At 46.6% G+C, this 18078-nt stretch overlaps 1 protein-coding gene across 1 annotated transcript in view; it reads right to left on the bottom strand.

The window, feature by feature from the left end:
- LOC142576593 (ATP-binding cassette sub-family C member 3-like) overlaps positions 1–10321 on the bottom strand; it is a 117943-nt gene extending 107622 nt beyond the window's left edge. The window contains exon 1 of the mRNA XM_075686788.1: positions 10250–10321. The gene's annotated coding sequence lies outside the window, so the exon portion shown is untranslated. The remainder of the gene's footprint in view (positions 1–10249) is intronic.
- Positions 10322–18078: the final 7757 nt, after the last annotated feature.

The following is an 18078-nucleotide window of genomic DNA, read 5'->3' as shown; positions in this document are numbered from 1 at the left end:
ACTCCGGCGGCTGCCGAAACTTTCGCCGTGGCAATGGCCCTCGCTCACGCGGAACGCACGCAAAAGAGCTTCACCATAATAACAAACTCACAAGAAGCATGTCGCCTTTTTCTGAGGGGCCACGTGACCAACACATGTCACTGAATAATAAAGACGAAATTCGCCCATCATCACCGGATTCTATGATGTCCAGGTCATACAGGCCTTGAGGGGAACGAACTGGCCGATTCGCTAGCCCGAGGTATTAGTAACCGGGCCGACTCGACTGGGACGGTCCCAGGTAGTCACTGTAATGACCCCAATACAACGAATGCCCGGGAGATTCTCGCTCATCAGCGTGCAACCAGAAAAAAATACCCTCCCCCTCACCCACAACTCAGTAAAGAGGAAGCCGCCAGCTGGCGCAAAATTCCCAGACCGGGGAATTCCCCCACCTTCAATTACAGATGTCATGTTCCCTACTCGCTACAGGCCAGACTGCCCGTGGTGCGGAGGCATACCAACACTAAAACACATTACTTGGGATTGTGAAACATGCCCGTTTGATAAAACACACCACATAATGGAGCAATGGGAGGCACAGTTAACTAGCCCAGACCTGGCGGGACAACAGTTCTTCATAAGACAGGTCAAGCGGGCGGCCGAGGCCACCTGGCCCTTGGACTAAAGGGTCTCCGACCACTGCACGTAAATCGTTTGTCAATAAAATTTCTCTATTTCTCTCCAAGCATGAGCAGAGAATAATGGCATTTTGGGAGAAGTTCAGAATGGCTTCAGAACACGTACGTGTATGGATGATAACTTATTTGTTCCTACTCAGTGTATTTATATATGAGTAGAAAGGAGACCGTTGTATGTGGCCTTCTTAGCCATTACGCGAGCGCATGACAACGTAGACCGCAACCTGTTGTAAGATAATTTGGAAGCGGAAGCCTTAGGTGATGATTGTCTAAAGCTTTTGAAAGAGATTTACTTAGAAAATACTGTTTGCGCTGAATGGGAAGGAATGTGAAGCGAGGAGAAAGTTGATAACAAGGGACTGAGGCTGGGGTGCCCTTTATCCCCACTGCTGTTTATGATGTACATGGTGAGGATGGAGAGGGCACTAGAAGGAAGTAATATCGGTTTTATTCTCTCATACAAACAGGTGGGGATAGTAGTAGAGCAGCAGCTTCCAGCTTTATTTTATGCAGACGATATTGTGTTGCTATCTAACAAGCAAAGTGATTTGCATCGTCTGGCTATTATCTATGGACAGGAAGGCAAGAATTTACGTTTGAAATTTAGCGTTAAAAATTGAGGTGTTGTGGTATTCAATAGAAACAGTGAACAGACAGTGGCAATACAGGGCCAGGAAATATCTCGGGCAAGAGATTATAAATACCTTGGTATATGGATAAACGAAGGCAATAGATATATGAAAACAGAAGAAAAAACAACAGTAAAGGGGAAGAGAAATGCAGCCATATGAACACAGAGCGATCAGGGGATACAATAGATGCGAGGTGCTCCGAGGTATGTGGAAAGGTCTAATGGTTCCAGGACTTTTGGAAATGCCGTTCTGTGCTTGAAATCAGGGGTACAATCAGGACTCGATGAGAACCAAGGGTTAATGGGACGCTCCGCATTGGGTGCTCACGGCCAGACTATAAATGAAGCTGTGCAGGTTGATATGGGCTGGATTATATTTGAAGTGAGGGGAGCTCGCAGTAAAATTGCTTATGAAGAACGATTGAGGAATATGGAAGGTAGTAACTAAGCTGGAAAAGTGCTGAGTTATCTGTACAGGAAAAACATTGATTCATAGTGGAGGAAAAGAACTAGAAAGTTTACCAGCAAGTATGCGGCTTGTAGGGTGGGCAACACAGCAACAAGGAACGTCAAGCGGAAAGTCAGAAATGCTGAAATAATCTCATGGGTGGCGACAATGCATAAGAAACCGGCCATGAGTAACTACTTAAGAGGAAAAAACAAAATCAGGAAATAAACAATTTATGATGACTCAAAGGGACGCTCATTAGTTTTGAAGCGAGATCAGGATGCCTTAGAACACGCACGTATAAAGCGAGATATAAGCAGGAACAAGAAGCATGTGCTTGCTGCGGTAAATCTGCGGAAACGACGGAGCATGTTTTATTACAATGTGAAGACAACTGCCCAGTGGTCGATTTAGGCACACCTGGCCTCCTTGAAGCCCTTGGGTTCAACGAGAGCAGGGGAAAATAAACATGTCCGCATTACAGATTACTAAGAGGCGATTGGAAGATTGGTTGAAGCAGGGAAACGGCAGAAAACGGAGACGTAAAAAAGCAAATTTCTCAAGAGGTGGTCAGAAAATTTGGTTCTGAGAGTTCATATTGGTTTTTATCTCTATTTCTTTTTCAACCTAGGTAGGACATTAGGCAGTATAATAGCAAGAGCTTGGTGGTCCAACCCACCACCCCGTACCAAAGGGGACTCCATCCATCCATCCATCCATCCATCCATCCATCCATCCATCCATCCATCCATCCATCCATCCATCCATCCATCCATCCATCCATCCATCCATCCATCCATCCATCCATCCATCCATCCATCCATCCATCCATCCATCCATCCATCCATCCATCCATCCATCCATCCATCCATCCATCCATCCATCCATCCATCCATCCATCCATCCATCCATCCATCCATCCATCCATCCATCCATCCATCCATCCATCCATCCATCCATCCATCCATCCATCCATCCATCCATCCATCCATCCATCCATCCATCCATCCATCCATCCATCCATCCATCCATCCATCCATCCATCCATCCATCCATCCATCCATCCATCCATCCATCCATCCATCCATCCATCCATCCATCCATCCATCCATCCATCCATCCATCCATCCATCCATCCATCCATCCATCCATCCATCCATCCATCCATCCATCCATCCATCCATCCATCCATCCATCCATCCATCCATCCATCCATCCATCCATCCATCCATCCATCCATCCATCCATCCATCCATCCATCCATCCATCCATCCATCCATCCATCCATCCATCCATCCATCCATCCATCCATCCATCCATCCATCCATCCATCCATCCATCCATCCATCCATCCATCCATCCATCCATCCATCCATCCATCCATCCATCCATCCATCCATCCATCCATCCATCCATCCATCCATCCATCCATCCATCCATCCATCCATCCATCCATCCATCCATCCATCCATCCATCCATCCATCCATCCATCCATCCATCCATCCATCCATCCATCCATCCATCCATCCATCCATCCATCCATCCATCCATCCATCCATCCATCCATCCATCCATCCATCCATCCATCCATCCATCCATCCATCCATCCATCCATCCATCCATCCATCCATCCATCCATCCATCCATCCATCCATCCATCCATCCATCCATCCATCCATCCATCCATCCATCCATCCATCCATCCATCCATCCATCCATCCATCCATCCATCCATCCATCCATCCATCCATCCATCCATCCATCCATCCATCCATCCATCCATCCATCCATCCATCCATCCATCCATCCATCCATCCATCCATCCATCCATCCATCCATCCATCCATCCATCCATCCATCCATCCATCCATCCATCCATCCATCCATCCATCCATCCATCCATCCATCCATCCATCCATCCATCCATCCATCCATCCATCCATCCATCCATCCATCCATCCATCCATCCATCCATCCATCCATCCATCCATCCATCCATCCATCCATCCATCCATCCATCCATCCATCCATCCATCCATCCATCCATCCATCCATCCATCCATCCATCCATCCATCCATCCATCCATCCATCCATCCATCCATCCATCCATCCATCCATCCATCCATCCATCCATCCATCCATCCATCCATCCATCCATCCATCCATCCATCCATCCATCCATCCATCCATCCATCCATCCATCCATCCATCCATCCATCCATCCATCCATCCATCCATCCATCCATCCATCCATCCATCCATCCATCCATCCATCCATCCATCCATCCATCCATCCATCCATCCATCCATCCATCCATCCATCCATCCATCCATCCATCCATCCATCCATCCATCCATCCATCCATCCATCCATCCATCCATCCATCCATCCATCCATCCATCCATCCATCCATCCATCCATCCATCCATCCATCCATCCATCCATCCATCCATCCATCCATCCATCCATCCATCCATCCATCCATCCATCCATCCATCCATCCATCCATCCATCCATCCATCCATCCATCCATCCATCCATCCATCCATCCATCCATCCATCCATCCATCCATCCATCCATCCATCCATCCATCCATCCATCCATCCATCCATCCATCCATCCATCCATCCATCCATCCATCCATCCATCCATCCATCCATCCATCCATCCATCCATCCATCCATCCATCCATCCATCCATCCATCCATCCATCCATCCATCCATCCATCCATCCATCCATCCATCCATCCATCCATCCATCCATCCATCCATCCATCCATCCATCCATCCATCCATCCATCCATCCATCCATCCATCCATCCATCCATCCATCCATCCATCCATCCATCCATCCATCCATCCATCCATCCATCCATCCATCCATCCATCCATCCATCCATCCATCCATCCATCCATCCATCCATCCATCCATCCATCCATCCATCCATCCATCCATCCATCCATCCATCCATCCATCCATCCATCCATCCATCCATCCATCCATCCATCCATCCATCCATCCATCCATCCATCCATCCATCCATCCATCCATCCATCCATCCATCCATCCATCCATCCATCCATCCATCCATCCATCCATCCATCCATCCATCCATCCATCCATCCATCCATCCATCCATCCATCCATCCATCCATCCATCCATCCATCCATCCATCCATCCATCCATCCATCCATCCATCCATCCATCCATCCATCCATCCATCCATCCATCCATCCATCCATCCATCCATCCATCCATCCATCCATCCATCCATCCATCCATCCATCCATCCATCCATCCATCCATCCATCCATCCATCCATCCATCCATCCATCCATCCATCCATCCATCCATCCATCCATCCATCCATCCATCCATCCATCCATCCATCCATCATCCATCCATCCATCCATCCATCCATCATCCATCCATCCATCCATCCATCCATCCATCCATCCATCCATCCATCCATCCATCCATCCATCCATCCATCCATCATCCATCCATCCATCCATCCATCCATCCATCCATCCATCCATCCATCCATCCATCCATCCATCCATCCATCCATCCATCCATCCATCCATCCATCCATCCATCCATCCATCCATCCATCCATCCATCCATCCATCCATCCATCCATCCATCCATCCATCCATCCATCCATCCATCCATCCATCCATCCATCCATCCATCCATCCATCCATCCATCCATCCATCCATCCATCCATCCATCCATCCATCCATCCATCCATCCATCCATCCATCCATCCATCCATCCATCCATCCATCCATCCATCCATCCATCCATCCATCCATCCATCCATCCATCCATCCATCCATCCATCCATCCATCCATCATCCATCCATCCATCCATCCATCCATCCATCCATCCATCCATCCATCCATCCATCCATCCATCCATCCATCCATCCATCCATCCATCCATCCATCCATCCATCCATCCATCCATCCATCCATCCATCCATCCATCCATCCATCCATCCATCCATCCATCCATCCATCCATCCATCCATCCATCCATCCATCCATCATCCATCCATCCATCCATCCATCCATCCATCCATCCATCCATCCATCCATCCATCCATCCATCCATCCATCCATCCATCCATCCATCATCCATCCATCCATCCATCCATCCATCCATCCATCCATCCATCCATCCATCCATCCATCCATCCATCCATCCATCCATCCATCCATCCATCCATCATCCATCCATCCATCCATCCATCCATCCATCCATCCATCCATCCATCCATCCATCCATCCATCCATCCATCCATCCATCCATCCATCCATCCATCCATCCATCCATCCATCCATCCATCCATCCATCCATCCATCCATCCATCCATCCATCCATCCATCCATCCATCCATCCATCCATCCATCCATCCATCCATCCATCCATCCATCCATCCATCCATCCATCCATCCATCCATCCATCCATCCATCCATCCATCCATCCATCCATCCATCCATCCATCCATCCATCCATCCATCCATCCATCCATCCATCCATCCATCCATCCATCCATCCATCCATCCATCCATCCATCCATCCATCCATCCATCCATCCATCCATCCATCCCATCCATCCCATCCATCCATCCATCCCATCCCATCCATCCATCCATCCAAAGAAAATGGCCTGCCGTAAAAATAAGGGCGCAATATTTCTACTGCCCACACAACGGCCAAACATTCGCTTTTGTTAATATAGTAGTTCCACTCCACAGCTGACAAAAGACGGCTAGCGTACGCGATGACACGTTCAAAGCCGTGCTGAACTTGTACCAAGGCTGCACCGATTCCGTGGGTGGCCACTTGCATTGGTGCGCACCTCTGTAGGGGCTGAAGTAGCGAAGTGTGCTAGAATCGGTGGGGTGGTGAGCATGGTGGTAAGGCGAGAAAAGACGGCGGCCTGAGAAGATCCACATGAAAACGGCACACTTCATCAGGGCATCTGTGAGAGGGCGTGGTATGGTGGAAAAACCTACTGCCCACACAACGGCCAAACATTCGCTTTTGTTAATATAGTAGTTCCACTATATAGTAAGAGCAAAGGCCCACGAAACTTCGGGCATCTTTTGTGGACTGAGGAACAGGGAACTCTTTCACGACGCGAATTTTCTCTGGGTCCGGTCGGATTCCAGTCGCATTGACACATGTCCAAGAACAGTAATCTCACGGTGGCCGATGTAACATTTCTTGGAGTTGAGCTGTAGACCGGCCTTGCGTAAAACGGCAAGTACAGCTGAAAGGCGTTCAATGTATGTGCTGAATGAGGGCGAGAACACAATACCATCTTCTACGAAGTAGAGACAAGTTGGCTACTTAATTCCTTGGAGTAATGAGACGATCCCACGCTTAAAAGTCGCCGGAACGTTGCATAGCCCAAAATTTGCAATTTCAAATTTGAAATTCGCAAAACCGCAATTTGCCAATATCTTGACCGCAGGTTGATGGGCGAAAAATATGTGCCCCGTACAGGCATTCGAGGGCGTCATCGATATGAGGTAGTGGGCAAACGTCCTTCTTCGTGTTGCGGTTGAGGTGGCGGCAATCGACGCAGAATCCCCATGCGCCTTCTTTATTTTTGACCATGACGACAGGTGACGCCCAGCGACTTGACGATGGCTCAATGATGTATTTCGCTAGCATCTTGTCTACTTCCGTTTTGATGACGTGGTGCTCCGAAGCTCAAACTCGGTAGGGTCGCCGATGGATGGGTGGATAATTGCATGTATGTATACGATGTTTGACAAGTGACGTCTCGCCTAAGGGTCGGTTTTTGAGGTCGAATATATTCTTCTAGGATAGCAGTAGATTGCAGAGCTTTTCAGCTTCCGCAGGAGTGAGATTCGGGGCTATCATTTTCCTAATGTCGTTGTCAGTACATTTGGCAGGCCGGAAGCCCTCACAGGGAGCATCGACGGCAAAAGTCTCAACGCAGCTAACTTCTAAAGCAGTGATTGTAGCCAGGGTGATATCTGAAGGCAGAATTTGCATATTGAGCCCGAAGTTCACCACAGGGAGATGCGTGCGATTCTGTGACCCTCAGTATTGTATGCGGGACAGTAACGTTGTGGGTGAGAACGATGACAGTTATGGGAGCAGAGATGTAATCACTATCGGGAACTGGCGTAGGAGGGGACATTTTGATGTATGTCAAGACCTGTGGTGGATTGTGAACAAAACGGTCGGTCTTAGGCGAATTTAGTGTGTTGTCGGAGGAACATCCAGTAGAGGCAGGTCAAGACGCACAGTACTTGAGGAACAATGGATGAGCGCTGGTTGGGCGGAGAGGAAGTCTAAGCCTAGTATGAGGTCATGGGAACATTGGTCAAGCACAGTGAAAAGGACAACAGTATGGCGGCCGGAAATGCTCACATGTGCGGTGCACATTCTCACCATGGTCACCGTGCTACCGTCGGCGATTCTTGCGAATCGAGTAAGGGCAGGCGTAACTATTTTCTTTAAACGGCGGCGTAGGTGGCTGGTCATATTCGATATCTGTGCTTCGCTATCTATGAGTGCTGTGACGAGTGTGCCATCATCTTAGACGTCAAGAAGGTTTTGTGTCGTAAACAGCGTCAAAGGAGGATTTTGCGGCTAATCCGACATTGCAGCACCACCTCGAGGTGCCGCATTGCCTAGTTTTCCTGCTGGGACGGTCCTCGGTAGGTCGGCGACGGTGAGCGCTGAAGCTGTGGCGGACGTGGCTGGCCACGTTGAGGCGAGGGCGAGCGGGCATAGCGGCGAGTCGAGTCAGTGCCGTCGGAAGCGTCGTAGAAGCGACGGGCTGAAGAACTTCGGGGCGAACTTGAATTTCGAAGGTGTTTTGAGGAGGCGACGGCCAATGGCTCGGGCAGTGACGGGAAATGTGACTCATTCGGCCACAGCAGAAACAGATCAGCCTGTCGACAAGTACACTCCAGTCCGATGGATTCCTGGTAGTGTAAAGATAAAAGGCACTGCGAGGGGGACTGCGATAGGACTGAGGCATAGGAGCAGGGCGGGTGTCAGGGAGACTCAAGGAGCAGGCGCTCGGAAGACCCATATTAGCGATTTCCTGGCGAACTACGGACTGGATCAGCGATATCGTCTCAGCAGTGTTGTTCCAAGACGTCAGTTCAGGCGAGGCTGGAAACGCTACTTCGAGTTTGCGGCGTACAATTCGGGTAACCTTTTCGATTGGCGGTGGCGAGCTACATTAGTCGGTAGGACCGGTTCTGGAATAGGTCACTGAAGTATTTGGAAGCCATGTAAACTGAGTATATATACGGCGACTCTTCATCTGCTCGAAACGGTGGCATTCCTTCATGATGGCGTCGACATTCGATAACTTTCTAAAGACGAGAACGTTGAATGCGTCGTCCGCGATGTCTTTCATAATGTGTCCGGTTTTCTGCACCTCTGCCATGGACATGTCGATTTTATGGCCGGGGGCTAGGACGTCCTGAATGTAGACTTACGACTCGGTAGCAGTTTTGGCACGCGTGGCGAGTTGTTGCTTGGCGGCTAGTTGTCGACCAGTCGGATTGCCAAAAACGTCGGACAGCTTTTCTTTGAATATGTCGAAGCTGGTTAGTTCTTCCTCGTGTGTGTAAAACCACGTTCGCGCTGTTCCATCGAGGTAGAACACGAGATTGGCGAGCATTATGGTCGGATCCCAGCGGCTCACCTTGCTGACGCGCTCACACATCTTCAACCATTCTTCTACGTCAACACCATCGAGGCCGGTGAACTTGCCGGGGTCTTGCGGCTGATGTAGAGCAACGTACTGAGTACGCGTAGTTGACATTGCTGCTGCAGACACGATGCCTTGCCATTGGAAGCATGGTCCCAGGCTGGTGGAGACGTCCGCTGCGGACCTCCGCGGCGGAGACGCTTGCCCCGCACGTCCACCAAGATTTCACGGGTTTAAAACTAGTTACAAGATGTATTTTCAAGGCGTACATAAACAGCAGCCGATGATGATGATGATGATGATGATGAAGTTTCAATTAACGGCACGAACCCACTATTGGGGATAGGCCACGAAGGATTAAAAAATAAATAAATTAGTTAATAAATATTACAAAAAAATAAAAATAAATGTATAACCCAAGATGAAAAATAAACTGTGAATACATGACACAAAGTAGTGATCAATACTATAATCAGCCTTCCATTGTTAAGAATACTAAAAAAGAAAGAGAATCCACAGAGGCTGTTGCCACTTCGTCGTCTTCACCGTCGACGACCTTGTCCTCTTTTCGCACCGTAACAATATAAACAAGCCTAATTATGAAAGATTACATTTATCAAGTTACTTTCCGTTTTTAAGAGTCTGCCTCCAGTCTTTAAAAATCTTCAGTTTACGCACTCGTGTGCAATAGCGCTCAAGTGACGTTCGCTGTTGTATCCTCGTGGTAATGGCACAAGTAAAAGCGCAGCACACGCCCCCACCTTTCTCGATACTGCTGACTCTTCTTCCGTAATGCGTCCGCAGGAGCTGTTGCCTTGGACAAGATCTGGATCCGTGCTGTGGTCATGCGAGAATGAGAGAGCGAGAAAAAGCAATGAAACTGATATGGCCACCATTCACTGATTATTATTAACTCCAGGAAAGCTGGAAATTAAAAATGGTCACAATGAAAAACATATGACTAGACATTCTGTTCACTTCCTCAGCTAGCTTAAACCACCATCCAACGAACTGGGGAATCGCGTTAAATTAGCCTTATCCGTCGGCAGAGAAAGCTATGATGAATTCAGTATAGGGTGGTTGGACAGCACTAATCTATATGGTATACATTGTATTGTAGAAAATAACATTATTATATTTTTGTCAGGTAGGAGCGGGGGATACAGATATGCTGCAAACAGAGCCTGTGACTTTTACTATGATGTCACCTACCTTAAAACCACGCAGCTATAACTCAAGACATCATAGCTGCCATTCCAGTGATCTGTCTGCACCACACTGCCCAATTAATGACTATGGCTGCGCCTTTTGCGAAATCGGTAAACCGATGCAATATTTACGATCTATAATGAAGTGCTTCGACGGCGCACAGCAGCAATAAAAGAAAATTTTGAATAATTGTTCATCAGCGCTAGGGCGCGGCACCTGTGTTGGCGGCCTGGGCTTCGTTGTTTTCGTTGAGCTCCCTAGCGAAAACGGCCTAGTGACCTGCCGTGAACACCTGTGCTGCTGTTTGCGGCAGTCCTTGATATACACGAACATTGGTTAGACGCCCCGCCCGCGCTTGTCGGAGCACCTGTCTTTCCGAGACCACGACCACATCCGCCCCTTTGCCATTCATTATCTCATAATCCCGCGTTTTAATTGCCTTTTTTTTGAGGCTACTAAAATCGGTTTCTCAGCAAACCCGGCAACGTAGATATTCCGGTCCCAGATGTCGCGGAGGGGAAATTTTCCTCTGTGAACAGGTCATAAGTACTCCTTCTTGCAACTTTTGCGCGAACCCGCTCTTCTTAGCCGGTGTGTCTACGATAGGGTTGCTTCGATTCTCTTCCATCTACATGTCACATCGTTGCCTCGACTGACGAAGGTACTCACTGTTGCTGAGCTAGAGGAACGCAAGCACAAGGGAGCCCAAGCCAGACATCGTCGCTACGCTGCTAAGACAGCGCAGAGCTCTAGCCGCTCGCATAGAGCAGCATGGCTCACGTCATAGATGAGGTGAGCCACCCGCAAACGACGTACCGCTCTAACCAAGCAGCACAGGCCGGCCATCTTGGAACACAGCCGGACAGCTGCTACTCAGAAGCGGTTGACTGCGAAGCCGGCTGGAGCAGTTGCTCGCACGTAAGCCACCGCTAATGCTTCGAAAAGCACTCGCTCAATGAACCCTTTGGCTGTTGCTGTAGCGTCTGCGATCGCCTTTGCTTGGCCTCGGACGTTCATCATGATAAGGAAAGGTTCGTGCCCCATTCTACAAACAAATTTCCTAACAGACGACGTTGCTGACTTTGTGGTGTGTGCGACCTGCCGAACGAGCTCGAAAAAACAAAACTGCCTCCCCTTTCTCGCTCGATTGGCGTCACGTTAGAACACTGCAGGAGCCGCATTTTTTCGGCCTGAGTTCGGACCGGGCTTGAATGATGAGGCTCTACCCAGGTCAGTGACTATATAAACTGGCTCGGCCTTCGTCATGCCTGAGGAACATTATACATGCCCTAAAACTGCTGTTGCCTCGAAGACGTATTCTACTAGAATAAAATTAAACTACATGCAGTGTCAATAAAACATTGCAAACAACGTCTGCCTGCAAAGCACGCGTAATGCTATAGTCAAAAGGCTGGCAGAAAGAAAACAGTGGTTCAGAAATAGTGCGGACAGTTTGCACTTGTGGTGCAAGGCTGAGTCACTGCGGAGCTACTTCCGGTTTTTGCGAAGTGTAGCGAGGTTTTACCAAGTTTTCAGAGGTTATACATGGCTAGGGTAGGTTCATAGTAAGTGCTGCTAGGTTTTGTAAAGTTTTGTAAGGTTATGCATGCCTTGGCTAGGTTCACAGTAAGTGTTGCTAAGTTTTGCGTTGTTAAGCATGGCTCGGCTAGGCTTGGCTTGGCTACATACCAGGCATACCATTCTTATATTTATTATTCGGGACTACGCTCTCCCTCGTCGATCGTAGTCCCGCGGAGCCGCGCGCCGCGCTTCGATGATCGAACCTCGACGCGCATCGAACCTCGACGATCAACTTGGGCTACCCAGCAAGCCTGCGAGGCTGCGAAAAGGCAATACTTCGACGTCCCCACGTGGGAGGCCTAGGCCCAGCCAACTAAACTGCTGGTTTCAATAAAAGCTTTTTTCTCCTCTTTCTCATTCACCAGAAGATGAAAAATCGATATGGATAACCAAAAGATACGCGAAGTCGACATGAAGCTACGCAAAACGCGTGACTACTGAAGCTGGGCAAAAGGAAAAGTGGCCTGTCGTGTACCAACCTTCTCACTACGACGTAGCGTAAGCAACGTTGGCAACGGCGCCACTGGCGTCGCACCTCGGTGGTGGAGGAGATAAGACAGACCAAAGATGTAAGTTTTGCGGCGCTTGGTAGCGCTAGATTTACAGTGAGGTTTAGCTCTTCCCGCCCGGACTAGCGTAGGCACCAAGGTGTAGTAAATATAGAGCTTCTCAGTATGAGCGCTAATGTGTGGGCGCACAAGTATGAGCGAATAAGGCTAATGGGAGCTGTAGAAGCCTGAATGCTGCCCTGACTGCGACAGAGCCGACTAACCGGAGCGCTAGGATGTTTCACTTCGTTACACAATGTGTAACCCGATGGAGTCCAAGCTAGGCCGGTGTCATGCTCTGCGAGCATGTGACTTGGCTTCGACGCTTTTGCAGCCAAACGCATCCTCCCATGAGCTGGCTACGCACGCGCTTCGATACCGTAAAAGCACGATGGGGCGGCGAGAGCGCTCCTCCGGTGTTTTTTGCTCCACCGAATATTTTTACCACGATGGCTGTGTTTCCATTGGTAGCACAGTTAAGCGCGAGACGGAATTTTGAAATGTTCAGACGGTGCGGGGCGATAGAAGTGATGTCACCGGATAGCAAATCGACACCTTATATATTTTATTCATTTTATTTATTTATTTACATCATAAGGCAGGCTGTGCGGCCCCAAGCAGGAGGGGCAAGGTAACAAATAAAACATACGCGTACAAAAGGCAGAATTGCAAAATATAAGCTTAAGAAATCAAACAATACAACAAAAAACAGCAATGTTAATTAGGAAATAATAATAATATGAGTCTCAATTGATTCAGAGGAGTTCAGATAATGGAAAGGGATGGGGTTCCATTCTTTATACTTCGAGGAAAGAAAGTAAAGAGATTTGTCCTGGCCACGTAAGGGGAGAGAGCGAGGCGGTGAGAATGACTGGTTTTCCTGGATGCAGAAATAGTTATGTATGGACTAGAATCTAATGAAAATTTACGGTTTATGAAGGAGGAAAGAAACTTCAGGCTTATTATTTTTCGCTCGTTTGAAGGGTTTGAAAACCATTTATCGGCAGTAATTCAGTTATAGACTCTTGTCGGCCGTATTTGGAAAAAAAAATAAAACGCATGACTCTTCTCTGTATCCTTTCAAGGGCGTTAATGTTGATTTGGTAAACGGGTCCCAAGTAACGCATGAGTATTCCAATTTGGGCGAAATAAAAGTGGTATAGGCTAATGATTTTACTTCATGGGATGCATGTTTAAGCTTATGGCGAAGTAGACATAGCTTTGTGAAAGCAGAATAGGCGGTAGCAGCAATGTGGTTATTCCAATTTAGGTTGTTAGTAATTGTAATTCTAAGATACTTTTACTAGCTCACTTCGGCCGAGTGGTGTTGGACAATATAATAAGAAAACTTAAGGGGTAGTTGTTTGTTCGGAGAAGCACAGATTTATCTGAGTTAAGTTTCATTCCCCACTTGTTGCTCCACTCAGGAATAATGTTTAAGGCTAAATGAAGAAATAGTTGACCATTAACTGTATTAATTTCGTTAAGATGGATACATTCGTCTGCGAACGGACGAATATTGGCCGGGGCCTCTATTCCATCAACTATGTCATTACAATAAATAAGAAAGACTTGTGGGCCCAGCAGCTGCTCTGAGGCACGCCAGAGATTACTGAAAGAGAATCCGACTGCTGCCGATCAAGCACTACGTACTGTTTTCGACGCGTTAAGTAAGCAGAAACCCAGGACTGGATAAAGCCAGGCGAACCAAGAAATTCAAATTTACAAATTAATTTGTCATGAGGAACTACATCAAATGCTTTTTGAAAATTCAAAGATATCACATTTACTTGGCCAGCCTTGTCAATGACAGAAGCAAACCAGTGAATGACTGTGCTTAATTGGTTGTCTGTCGAGGCCCCTTTCCCGAAACCATGTTGAAAGGAGATAAAATGTTAGGCTTGCTTAAGAAATCATTATTGTAGGCAGCAACAATGTGTTCAATTGCTTTACGAGAAGAGGATAATATGAAAATCGGTCGGTAATTCAAGACTGAGCTTGGATCACCTTTCTTTAATATAGGGACAACACGTGCTACTTTCCAATCGGGCGGAAGTACCTCGGAATGTAACGAGGCCTGAAAGATTACTACGAAGAATTTGCTTAAATATTCCGCATAACGCCTAAGAAAGGTGTTGGGAATGCAGTCTGGACCAACAGATGATTTTACTTGAAACCAGATCAGCATGTTAAGTACACCTTGATGAGAAATGTTAACGTCAGAAGAGCAGGACGGTGAAGTTTGGAAAGAGGGTTCAGTAGGTGGGGCGAGGACACTGTGGAAGTGGTCATTTAAAAGGTTAACAAAGACCTTGAGATCAGTTATTGGAATGGTATCGTGGATAATGTCCGTTATGGATTTAATCCGTTCCTTAATAAAGTTCCAGATCTTCTGGGGATCTTCCTTACTAAAATTTTGTAAAGTGTTACTGAAAAAAAAAACCTTTTGCTTCTGCAGTGGCCTCTGAAAGGGCGACACGAACATTGCTTAAATTGTCAGTCGCTGAGCCTTTCTTACGCGTTCGGCTTTACGTTTTAATTGAATAGTGGGTCTATTTATGCATGGTGTATGTTTAGCTGGCTTTTAAAATTTGTTAGGTATCAATTGATCAATGCAGAATGAACGCATTGCTTTAAATTTTTCCCTAAGCTGCAGAACATCATTGTGGCAAAACTAAGAAATACAAGAATCAAGATAATCGGTTCTTCGCACATCATCATTTTTGATAATCGTAGGCGCATGTGTGCCATGCGCTCGGGTAACAGTCAACGGGAGTGATATACCATTAAGTTCATGACCAGACAGCCCAGGTTCGCTAGATGCGGAATAATCGGAAAAGGAGCGTTTAAGAGCGACAAGGTCAAAGAGCGAAACAAGACCATTACAAAATGTGGTAGGTTACAAGGTTGTGATCGAGCATCATGTCTAGAACACATTTGCGTCGACAACAGAACCGGCACCTGACATAATACGATCATAAGCCTCTCATTTCATTTCATTTCATTTTCATAAGCCTTTCATTTGCCGTTGTAAGTCTATCTCGAGCTCTGGCCCTGATCAACTACGGGGATGGGAGGCGACGTCGCTGACCTCAAACGAGAGCTGGCCGATCTTAAACGTGAATTTCGGAAAGACATAAGAGGGTTAAGGAACAGCTTGGAATTTGTCAGCAATGAATACGAAAACCTTAAGAAAGAGTGTGAAAACACAAGGAAAGAAAATGCAGATCTGAAGGCCATGCAGGAGCCACTGAAACGTAAGCTTGCCGCTCTGCAAAAGCAAGCCCATGAAACAACACTGCAAATAGTGGCTCAGGACCAGTACTCCAGAAATAGAAACATAGAAATCAAGGGAATCCCGTTCTCAAAGAATGAAAATCTTCTGGAAATAGTTAGCAAGATTGGCGATACAATTGGAGTATCGCTAAGCGAGCAGGACATTGAAGTGTGTCACCGTACTCCGAATCGAAAGGAAAATGCAAGCCAAAATATTGTTGTAGCTTTCAGTCGCCGAGCGAAGCGTGATGTAGTCGTTGAGAAGGCGCGAAAAACGAGATTCACCACACAGGATCTAGGATATAGCGTGAGAGAACCCGTGTTCTTGAACGAACACGTGTGTCCACTGTTGAAAGAAGCTGCTTGGGATGAGGATTGCAAAAAAGAAAGCACTGAACTGGATATTCGCTTGGACGAAGGGAGGGAAGGTGTTCACTAGAAAAACAGAAACGTCTCGCGTGATTCGGGTCTCCTGCAAAAATGACTTGGACATAATGGAGTAGACAGTTCAGTATAAGCCCACGCAACACCGTCTGACGGCTTACAATGACTCACCCAAAAGATGTAGTATGCCCTTTTGAACGCGATTATCAAGATTTTTTACACTGTAACGCGCAATCCGCAGTAAACAAACATGACATCCTAACAGCGCTTCTTTCTTCGTTCTACGTAGATTTTCATGTGATCATGATAACAGAAACTTGGTAAATTTCTGATATGGACGTGTTGCAGTTACCTGGTTTTACCACGTCCTTTTTAAATAGAAAGCACCGTCGAGGTGAGGGCATAGCGCAACTTGTATCCACTAAACTTTCATGCTCAAATATTAGTGACTTTTCTAACATTACGGGTGATTATGAAACACTAGCCGTGCAATGCGGAAAACATCTTTTTGCAGTTGTCTACCGCCCTCCTGATGGAAATTTTGGGAGGTTTCTTGGTTTCCTAGAAAAACTGCTCGACTTTTCCTCCTCTCATAAGCTAGACTTGCTAATAGGTGGTGAATGTAATATCAATATTCTACAACCCACATCTCATTCCCGTGAGTTACAACTCTTACTTGCCTCGTTTGACTGCATGAACGTCATATCAGAACCCACGCGCATTAGTTGCGTTTCTGAAACCCTTTTGGACGTGTTTATAACCAATTGCACAGACAGCAACATTGTGTCGGGCGTCATTGCCGTATATGTGAGTGATCACTAGCCCATATTTATGTTTTGCAAACAAAATGAGTTACAAAGAAACGGAACAGATAATTCAGATACAATTATTATTCAAGATATCAACACAAGGACGCTGGATGTTTCGTCATAAAATGGAAAACATGGATTGGACACCAGTATTTCAATGCACAAATGCTAACAAGGCGTATGTAATTTTTATGGAATTTTTTTTAAATAGCGTATGACAACTCGTTTAGACCTAGAACGATAAGTTAGCCTAAGAAAATCTGGAAGCCATGGCTTACACTTGAATGTATAGACTTAATACAAAAAAAGAATGCAATGTACTCAAAGTTCATGCACACACGTGATCCCACTGACCTGGCCTGATTTAAAAAATTTAGAAATTCTGTAAAAAATGTTTGCGTAGTACGAAAAATTTGTATTACGAAAACTTGTTCTTACGATGTGCCGGTCGAGGGGAAGCTTTATGGCGCGAACTTAACAAGCTCTTGAATCGTAGTAGTCAGTTCAATGAACTACAGCTTACATCCAATAATAGGCTTATGGAGGGCCGGGACCTAGCTGACCAATTTAATACATGCTTTACTAATTTAGTGTCAGGCGTCCACAACAACGCAGCTATGAGCTTTTTAAATGAACCTAACATTCACTCCGCATTTTTTTTCCCTACTACACCTGAGGAAATTTATTCCATATTCTCAAACATAAAGAACAGTAAAGATCGAGATGTTGATGGTCTTCAAATACGGCCAATAAAGTATGTACTTGACTTTCTTTTGCGCGTGC

This window comes from Dermacentor variabilis, chromosome 3 (assembly GCF_050947875.1).
Source record: "Dermacentor variabilis isolate Ectoservices chromosome 3, ASM5094787v1, whole genome shotgun sequence".
NCBI classification, from domain to species: domain Eukaryota; kingdom Metazoa; phylum Arthropoda; class Arachnida; order Ixodida; family Ixodidae; genus Dermacentor; species Dermacentor variabilis.
This window is presented reverse-complemented; position numbering and strand designations above follow the sequence as displayed.